Source organism: Arachis hypogaea, chromosome 3, assembly GCF_003086295.3.
Source record: "Arachis hypogaea cultivar Tifrunner chromosome 3, arahy.Tifrunner.gnm2.J5K5, whole genome shotgun sequence".
NCBI lineage: Eukaryota > Viridiplantae > Streptophyta > Magnoliopsida > Fabales > Fabaceae > Arachis > Arachis hypogaea.
Genome location: NC_092038.1, coordinates 114,087,388 through 114,097,905, shown reverse-complemented (window position 1 = coordinate 114,097,905; position 10,518 = coordinate 114,087,388). Strand labels below are relative to the sequence as shown.

Below are 10,518 nucleotides of genomic sequence, written 5' to 3'. Positions count from 1 at the left end.
GGTATTGGAGTAGCTTCTTGCAAGACATCCCCATCTTTAGACTTTTTGCCCCTTGGTTGAGCAATCACCTCTTCAACTACCTCTTGGGCTTCATCCTCTTCTTTAACCTCTTCTATCTCAACCTCGTCCTCATCTTGAGTGATCTTTATTGGGCTTGGCTCAATCATCTTTTGCAATTTGGTGCCATACCTCAAGGTGATGGCATTGATGCCACCCTTGGGACTGGGTAAAGGTTGAGAGGGTAAGGCACTAGACCTTGAGGCTTGAGGAGTGGAGGTAAAGGGTGGTTCCAAGCGGGCTAAAAGGACTTGGAGAGTGGATGTAAGACCGGTGAGACCCGAAGCAAGTGTGGTTTGAATTTTTTTTTGTCCTTGAAGGATAGAACGGAGTGTCTCATCTTGGTTGGAATAGGTGGGAGGATAGGTGATTTGAGGGGTTTATGGTTGATTGGGTTGGGGTGCTTGCCTTTGGTGTGGTGGTTGGTAGGTTTGGTATGGTTTTCCTTGGTTTTGTTGAGGGTATGGTTGGTTTTATTGGTATAGTTGGTTTTGTTGGTACCGTTGTTGTTGATGGTTGTTGTTCCATCTTTGGTTCCCTCCATTATCCTTTCCTCCTTGATTATAGCTATCCCTCCAACCTTGGTTGGAATTCTCTTGCCAACTTTGGGTGTAATTACCCCCTTGGTTATAGTTGCTTCCTTGTTGGTGATACCCTTGGTTCGGCCGGTTGTAGAAATTGTGGATAGCCGCTAAGGTATTATCTTCTTGGAGGTTTGGATACTCATCCGTGTAATGAGAGTAACAAGAGCAAATCCCACACACACGTTGGGGAACCAATTGTTGACTTTGTTGTTGAGGAGGAGGTGGAGATTGTTGTTGATTAAGTTGGAATTGCTTTAGAATTCTAGTCATCTCTCCCAAGGCTTGAGTAAGGGCAGTAGTCTCACCACTAGAAGAAACTTCATTGATAGCTTTTGGATGATTGTTTCTTTGTCTAGTGTGTTGGGTGGACTCGGCCAAATCAGTGATTAATTGCAATGCTTCCTTTGCCGTCCTATACTTTGTCAAGAAACCATTGCTTGAAGCATCCAAGAGGATCTTGTCTTATGGTTTCATTCCGCGGCAAAAATAGTTAATCAACACTAGAGTGTCAATCATATAGTGAGAGCATAAGTCAAGAAGCCTTCGAAACCATTCCCAATACTCATATAGACTTTCCATTTCGCCTTGGACAATGCATGAAATCTCTTACCTCAATCTATTCGTCAAGTCCAGAGGAAAACATTTGTCTAAGAATTTTCTTCTAAGCAAGTCCCAATTGCTAACAATCTCATTGGGCAAAGTGTAGAACCACTCTTTAGCACGCCCTTCATGAGAAAAGGGAAAGGCATACAACCATATAGCAACTTCATCGAAACCTTCCTGCCTAGTAGTAGAACATACACGTTGGAAGTCCCTAAGGTGTCTAATAGGATCTTGGGCAGAGATTCTATGAAACTTGGGTAGAAGATTAATCAAGGCGGTCTTGAGTTTAAAATTAGCATTTAACTCCGGATGCCGCACTTGAAGTGGTTGAAGAACAAAGTCCGGAGCACCGACTTCCTTAAGAGTAACTCTCCTTGGAGTGGCCATAGTTTTGCTACCTAGATCAATAGAAGAGGTATTAGTAGTATCGATGGAAGAGTATATCGTTCCTTCTTCGAATGACGATTCCGATTCAACCTCAGTTAAGGTTGGTGAATTGGTAGGAACCCTTTCACCACCTCCGAAGGCTAACCTTCTCCGAGCTTGCCTAATATGGGGTAAAGTTCTCTCAATTTCGGAATCCGACAGTGAACGCGTCTGATGTACGGAAAATCACCAATCAAGAGTTTATAGAGAAAATAACATTGCAAGTATAGTTCTTAACCAATGAAGATACTGCGTATCAATTTAAAAGAGTTATATCACAAAAATTAGAAATAAAATACTGGGAGTATGAATCCCAGGTCGTCTCCCAATGAGCTGAGAAAAGAGTGCTATTTTATTGATCAGAGGTTTTCCAAGGATTTTTAGGAGTTGAAGAACAGAGAGATAAGTGGTTGAGAATTTATATAATCAAATAAAAAGTCTTGACCGGGGGTAGATTAATTGGAAGTTCTATCATTGTTGGAATTTCTCAAGTGTAGCTTCAAGAGATTGTTATTTTCACTTAGTTAATCCTTACTAAATAAAGGAAAATCAAGTGATTGAGCTAACTCTTATTTGCAAGTCCTAATCCTCTCCCTTGGGAAGAATTAGCGTTAGTAAACACTACAAGGGAGGCGGGAATTAGCGGCGGTTTTTTTATGAATTAGCGGCGGTTTTAGACCGCCGCAAAATCAAATGTCGGCGGTTCACCAGATCGCCATGGATATGGGCGCCGGGATGGGATTTGGCGGCAGTTTCCGGCAACCGCTGGCATAACCGCCACCAAATTCCACTGACACGATTTGCCGCATATTTACCAGCGGTTTTTAAACCGCCACAGTCTTTATCGATATGTCCAAATGTTAATATAGTTTCTATCAGAGATACTGGCGGCTTGCAAACCGCCGCAATATATATATGAGTTTTTTAATCCTTGAACCAAAACAGAGGCGGTTTAAAACAGCCGCTAATTTACGAGAAATTTAAAAAAAATAAAAATTTGGGTTTTTCAAAAAAGCACGCATAATTGGTTTAAAATATTATTGAATTATTTTTAATAATTCTTTTTTTTTTAATTTAAGATTAAATATTTTCAATCTTAGAAACTAAACTTGTAACAGAAACAAAATTAAAATATAAGCAAAATAGGAAATATATATATATCCATCAAAATACTAACAAAAAGAAATCTCTTTCAAAGAGTTGCTCAGTCTAATTCAATAAAATGTTTGCTTCAATGTAAAATATCTCCAATCTTAATATTCTATTTTTCACCCTATCCTTGCACGAAACTCATCCCTACAGCGATGTCTGGTAGTAGCTCCTCACCCTACCGTTGAAACAAATAAATCAGAGCACTCTCCATCGCCTTCATCTTTTTTTTATCTGCTGCTGCTTCATCCTCCATCACCTTCCTCTTTAACTTCTCGCCTTCCAGCGCTATCTACAGTTCAAGCAGCTTCCTCTGAGTCTCCTCTAGCTGGACTCTGTTGCCAGACCCATGTGAATTTGGACCGAAGAGTTGACTAGGAGTCGGTCTAAAGATGACTGGTGGACGAAATTGTGATCACTTGTATGTATTTATAAAAGATGTATACTCTGAGGGCATTGTTTATTTTCTTCACAATCTCGTTCAACTAACCAGCAAGTGTACTGGGTCGTCCAAGTAATAACCTTACGTGAGTAAGGGTCGAATCCACAGAGATTGTTGGTATGAAGCAAGCTATGGTCACCTTGTAAATCTCAGTCAGGCAAATTAAACATGATACTTGATTAGATTCAAAATAAATAAAAAGGAATAATAAAAGGGATAGAACACTTATGCAGATTCATTGGTGGGAATTTCAGATAAGCGGATGGAGATGCTGTAGAGCTCTTGGACGCCTGCTCTCCTACTCCTTCTACTCAATCCTTCTTACTCCTTTCCATGGCAAGCTTTGTATAGGGGTTCACCATCAGCTGTGGCTACTTTCTTTCCTCACGGGGAAATAACCTGTGCGGCTGTCACTCGCACAGCTAACCAGTCTGGAGGCATCACCCATGGCTGATAGCTACATCCCATCCTCGCAGTGAAAACTATGCTAACGCACTCTGTCACAGTACGGCTAATCACTGGTTGGTTCCCGCTCCTACTGGAATAGAATCCCTCTTTTGCGTCTGTCACCAACGCCCAGTAGGTTAAAGTTTGAAGCACGTCACGGTCATTCATGATCGGAATCCTACTCGGAACACCACAGACAAGGTTGGACTTTCCGGACTCCCAGGATCCTACTCAGAACACCACAGACAAGGTTGGACTTTCCGGATCCAGATGAATGCCGCCAACTATCTAACTTATACCACGAAGATTCTGTTGGGGAATCTAAGAGATACGCATTCAAGCTCTGTTGCATGTAGAACGTAAGTGGTTATCAATCACTCGCGTTCATAAGTGAGAATGATAATGAGGGTAATCTGACTCATCACATTCATCATGTTCTTGGGTACGAATGAATATCTTGGAATAAGAATAAGAGAGAATTGAATAAAAGATAATAGAATTGCATTAATACTTGAGGTACAGCAGAGCTCCACACCCTTAATCTATGGTGTGCAGAAACTCCACCGTTGAAAATACATAAGCAAAGAGTCCAGGCATGGCCGAATGGCCAGCCCTCTCTAACGTGATCACAGGATCAAAATACAATCCAGGATGTCTAATACAATAGATAAATGTCCTATATATACTAGACTAGCTACTAGGGTTTACATGAGTAAGTAATTGATGCATAAATCCACTTCCGGGGCCCACTTGGTGTGTGCTTGGGCTGAGCTTGATGAATTCACGTGTAGAGGCATTTCTTGGCGTCAAACTTCAGGTTATGACGTGTTTTGGGCGTTTGACTCCGGATCATGACGTTTTTCTGGCGTTTAACTCCAGACAGCAGCGTGTACTTGGCGTTCAACGCCAAGTTACGTCGTCATTCTTCGAATAGAGTATGGACTATTATATATTGCTGGAAAGCTCTGGATGTCTACTTTCCAACGCCGTTGAGAGCGCGCCAATTGGAGTTCTGTAGCTCCAGAAAATCCATTTCGAGTGCAGGGAGGTCAGAATCCAACAGCATCAGCAGTCCTTTTGTCAGCCTTCTTCAGAGTTTAGCTCAAATCCCTCAATTTCAGTCAGAATTTACCTGAAATCACAGAAAAACACACAAACTCATAGTAAAGTCCAGAAATGTGAATTTAACATAAAAACTAATGTAAACATCCCTAAAAGTAGCTCAAACTTACTAAAAACTATATGAAAACAATGCCAAAAAGCGTATAAATTATCCGCTCATCACAACACCAAACTTAAATTGTTGCTTGTCCCTAAGCAACTGAAAATCAAATAGGATAAAAAGAAGAGAATATACTATAAAGTCCAAAATATCAATGAATATTAATTTAATTAGATGAGCGGGACTTGTAGCTTTTTGCTTCTGAACAGTTTTGGCATCTCACTTTTTCCTTTGAAGTTTAGAGTGATTGGCTTCTCTAGGAACTTAGAATTTCAGATAGTGTTATTGACTTTCCTAGTTAGGCATGTTGATTCTTGAACACAGCTACTTTATGAGTCTTGGCTGTGGCCCTAAGCACTTTGTCTTCCAGTATTACCACCGGATACACAAATGCCACAGACACATAACTGGGTGAACCTTTTCAGATTGTGACTCAGCTTTGCTAAAGTCCCCAGTTAGTGGTGTCCAGAGCTCTTAAGCACACTCTTTTGCTTTGGATCACGACTTTAACCACTCAGTCTCAAGCTTTTCACTTGGACCTTCATGACACAAGCACATGGTTAGGGACAGCTTGATTTAGCCGCTTAGGCCTGGATTTTATTTCCTTGGGCCCTCCTATCCATTGATGCTCAAAGCCTTGGATCCTTGCTACCCTTGCCTTTTGGTTTTAAGGGCTATTGGCTTTTTCTGCTTGCTTTTTCTTTCTATTTTTTTTTCGCCACTTTTTTTTTTTCAAGCTTTTTCACTGCTTTTTCTTGCTTCAAGAATCAATTCATGAATTTTTCAGTTCATCAATAACATTTCTCTTTGTTCATCATTCTTTCAAGAGCCAACAATTTTAACACTCATAAACAACAAGATCAAAAATATGCACTGTTCATTCATTCATTCAGAAAGCAAAAATTATTGCCACCACATCAATATAATTAAATTAAATTCACTAATAATTTCGAAAATTATGTACTTCTTGTTCTTTTGAATTAAAACATTTTTCTTTTAAGAGAGGTGAAAGACTAATGGATTTTATTCATAGCTTTAAGGCATGGTTTACACACTAATGATCATGAAGTAGAAACACAAAAACATAGATAAACATAACACTTAAAAACCGAAAACAGAAAGAAAATAAAGAACAAGGAATGAATCCACCTCTAGTGGCGTCTTCTTCTTGAAGGACCAATGATGTTCTTCAACTCTTCTATGTCCCTTCCTTGCCTTTGTTGCTCCTCTCTCATAGCTCTTTGATCTTCTCTTATTTCTTGGAGAGTGAGGGCGTGTTCATGGTGTTCCACCCTTAGTTGTTCCACGTTTTGGCTCAAGTCTTCTAAGGAGGTACTGAGTTGCTCCCAATAGTTGTTGGGAGGAAAGTGCATTCCATGAGGCATTTGTTGATGAACTTCCTCATGTTCTCCTTGGGGGCCGTGAGGGACTTCCCTTGTTTGCTCCATCCTTTTCTTGGTGATGGGCTTGTCTTCTTCAATGGAGACATCTCCATCTATGATAGCTCCAGCTGAATAACATAGATGGCATATGAGGTGGGGGAAGGCTAGCCGTGCCATGTATGAAGGCTTGTCAGCTATTTTGTAGAGTTCATTGGCTATGACTTCATGAACCTCTACTTCCTCTCCAATCATGATGCTATGAATCATGATTGCCCGATCCACAGTAACTTCAGATCGGTTGCTTGTAGGGATGATGGATCTTTGGATGAACTCCAGCCATCCTCTAGCTACAGGCTTGAGGTCCAGTCTTCTTAGTTGGACTGGTTTGCCTTTGGAGTCTACTCTCCATTGGGCGCCTTCCACACAAATGTCCATTAGGACTTGGTCCAACCTTTGATTGAAGTTGACCCTCCTTGTGTAGGGGCGTTCATCACCTTGCATCATGGGTAAATGAAACGCCAGCCTCACATTTTCCGGACTGAAATCTAAGTATTTCCCCCGAACCATTGTGAGATAGTTCTTTGGATTCGGGTTCATACTTTGATCATGGTTCCTAGTGATCCATGCATTAGCATAGAACTCTTGAACCATCAATAATCCGACTTGTTGCATGGGGTTGGTTATGACTTCCCACCCTCTTCTTTGGATCTCATGTCGGATTTCCGGATACTCTTTCTTTTTGAGCTTGAAGGGGACCTCAGGGATCACCCTCTTCTTTGCCACAACATCATAGAAGTGGTCTTGGTGGCTCTTGGAGATGAATCTCTCCTTTTCCCATGACTCGGAAGTGGAAGCTTTTGCCTTCCCTTTTCCTTTTCTTGAGGAAACTCCGGTCTTGGGTGCCATTGATGGTGAAAAAAAATAAAAAGCTAGGCTTTTTACCACACCAAACTTAAAATTTGCTCGTCCTCGAGCAAAAAGAAAGGAAGAGTAGAAGAAGAAGAAGAAGAAGAGAAAGTGGAAGAGAGGGAGAGAAGTGGTTTCGGCTATATGAGAGAAGAATGGGTAGTGTTGGGTGAAAATAAAGAAGAAAGGGAGGTATTTATAGGGAGGGGGGGAGGGTTAGGTTTCGGCCATTTTGGGTGGGAATGGGTGGGAAATTGAATTTGAATGTAATGGGGGTAGGTGGGGTTTATGGGGAAGAGGAGGTTGATGTGAATGGTGCATGGGGTAATTGGGAAGAGAAATTGATGTGAATGGTGAAGGTTTTTGGGAAGGGTGACATTGAGAATGAGATTTGGATTAGGAGAGTGTGAATAGGATTAAAAGAAGAGGTAGGTGGGGATCCTGTGGGGTCCACAGATCCTGAGGTGGGGATCCTGTGGGGTCCACAGGTCCTGAGGTGAAAAGAAATACCATTCCTTCACCCTATAGGCGTGTAAATTGCCTTCATGCACCATTCTGGCGTTCAAACGCCCATTGGTGCATGTTCTGGGCGTTAAACGCCCATGTGATGCTTGATTCTGGCGTTGAACGCCAGCTTCAAGCTTGTTTCTGGCGTTCAGCGCCAGATTGTCCTCTGCGTGCGCATCCTGGCGTTAAACGCCAGGATGTTGCTTGTTTTGGGCGTTCAGCGCCAGGAAGATGCTCTGTTCTGGCGTTGAACGCCCGCCAGATGCATCTTCTGGGCGCTGAACGCCGGCCCGTGCGTCCTCCAGGGTGAAAAATTTTTTTCTTCTGTTTTTGACTCTGTTTTTAATTTTTTTTGATTTTTTCGTGACTCCTCATGATCATGTACCTAATTAAACACAAAAATAACAAAGAAACAAAATAAAATAAAATTAGATAAATAAAATTGGGTTGCCTCCCAACAAGCGCTTCTTTAATGTCAATAGCTTGACAGTGGCTCTCATGGAGCCACAGAGCAATCAAGTCAATGTTGTCTAGTCCCAACACCAAACTTAGAGTTTGGATATGGGGCTTGAACACCAAACTTAGAGTTTGGTTGTGGCTTCACAACACCAAACTTAGAGTTTGACTGTGTGGGCTCTTCTTGACTTTGAACTGAGAGAAGCTCTTCATGCTTACTCTCTTTTGTCACAGAGGGATTGCCATGTGCTTGAAACACAAGGTATTCTCCATTCAATTGAAGGACTAACTCTCCTCTGTTGACATCTATCACAGCTTCTGCTGTGGCTAGGAAAGGTCTTCCTAGGATGATGCATTCATCATCTTCCTTCCTAGTATCTAGGATTAGGAAATCAGCAGGGATGTAGACGTCTTCAACTTTTACTACCACATCCTCTACTATTCCATGAGCTTCTCTCATGGATTTATCTGCCAATTGTAATGAGAACAAGGCAGGTTGTACCTCAATGATTCCTAGCTTCTCCATTACAGAGAGTGGCATAAGGTTTATCCCTGACCCAAGATCACACAGAGCTTTTTCAAAGCTCATGGTGCCAATGGTGCAAGGTATCAAGAACTTGCCAGGATCTTGTCTCTTTTGAGGTAGAGTTTCCTGAATCCAAGTATCCAAATCACGAATGAGCAAGGGAGGTTCACTTTCCCAAGTCTCATTACCAAATAACTTGGCATTCAGCTTCATGATAGCTCCTAAGTATTGAGCAACTTGCTCTTCAGTCACATCTTCATCCTCTTCAGAGGATGAATAATAGTCAGAGCTCATGAATGGCAGAAGGAGATTTAATGGAATCTCTATGGTCTCTGTGTGAGCCTCAGATTCCTCAGGATCCTTATTAGGAAGCTCCTTCTTGCTTGGAGGACGTCCCAGGAGTTCTTTCTCACTAGGATTTTCGTCCTCCTCCTCCTTTGTGCTTTCGGCCATGTTGACTAAGTCAATGGCTTTGCACTCTCCTTTTGGATTTTCTTCTGTATTGCTTGGGAGAATACTGGGAGGAGTTTCAATAACTTTCTTACTCAGCTGGCCTACTTGTGCCTCCAAATTTCTAATGGAGGATCTGGTTTCATTCATGAAACTGAAAGTGGCCTTTGACAGATCAGAGACTATATTAGCTAAATTAGAATTATTTTGTTCAGCATTCTCTGCCTGTTGCTGAGAAGATGATGGATATGGCTTACTATTGTTCAGCCTATTGCGTCCACCATTATTAAAGCCTTGTTGAGGCTTTTGTTGATCCTTCCAGGAGAAATTTGGATGATTTCTCCATGATGAGTTATAGGTGTTTTCATAAGGTTCACCCAAATAATTAACCTCTGCCATGGCAGGGTTCTCAGGATCATAAGCTTCTTCAGAAGCTACCTCTCTAGTACTGTTGGATGCATGTTGCAATCCATTCAGATTTTGAGAGATCATGTTGACCTGTTGAGTCAACACTTTGTTCTGAGCCAGTATGGCATTCAGAGCATCAATTTCAAGAACTCCCTTCTTCTGAGGGACCCCATTATTCACGGAATTCCTCTCAGAGGTATACATGAACTGGTTGTTTGCAACCATGTCAATGAGTTCTTGAGCCTCTTCAGGCGTTTTCTTCAGGTGAATAGATCCACCTGCAGAATGGTCCAGTGACATTTTCGAAAATTCAGAGAGACCATAATAGAATATATCTAATAGGGTCCATTCTGAAAACATGTCAGATGGACATCTCTTGGTCAACTGCTTGTATCTTTCCCAAGCTTCATAGAGGGATTCACCATCTTTTTGTTTGAAGGTTTGAACATCCACTCTCAGCTTGCTCAGCTTTTGAGGAGGAAAGAATTTATCCAAGAAGGCAGTGACCAGCTTATCCCAAGAGTCCAGGCTATCCTTAGGTTGTGAATCCAACCATATTCTAGCTCTGTCTCTTACAGCAAAAGGGAAAAGCATGAGTCTGTAGACTTCAGGATTAACTCCATTCGTCTTTACAGTATCACAGACCTGCAAGAACTCAGTTAAGAACTGATAAGGATCTTCAGATGGAAGTCCATAAAACTTGCAGTTTTGTTGCATTAAAGCAACTAGTTGAGGCTTAAGCTCAAAGTTATTGGCTCCAATGGCAGGAATGGAGATGCTTCTTCCATCAAATTTGGATGTTGGCTTTGTGAAGTCACCAAGCATTCTCCTTGCATTATTATTATTATTATTTTCGGCTGCCATGTCCTTCTCTTGTTCGAAAATTTCTGAAAGGTTGTTTCTGGATTGTTGTAATTTAGCTTCTCTTAATTTTCTCTTCAGAGTCCTTTCAG

At 41.5% G+C, this 10,518-nt stretch overlaps 1 non-coding gene across 1 annotated transcript; it reads left to right on the top strand.

Annotated features, from left to right (window-relative positions):
* Window positions 1-9,923: 9,923 nt before the first annotated feature.
* LOC112793192 (small nucleolar RNA R71) lies at window positions 9,924-10,027 on the top strand. Its single transcript, XR_003197898.1, has one exon. It is a non-coding gene; the product is annotated as a small nucleolar RNA R71 (small nucleolar RNA).
* Window positions 10,028-10,518: the final 491 nt, after the last annotated feature.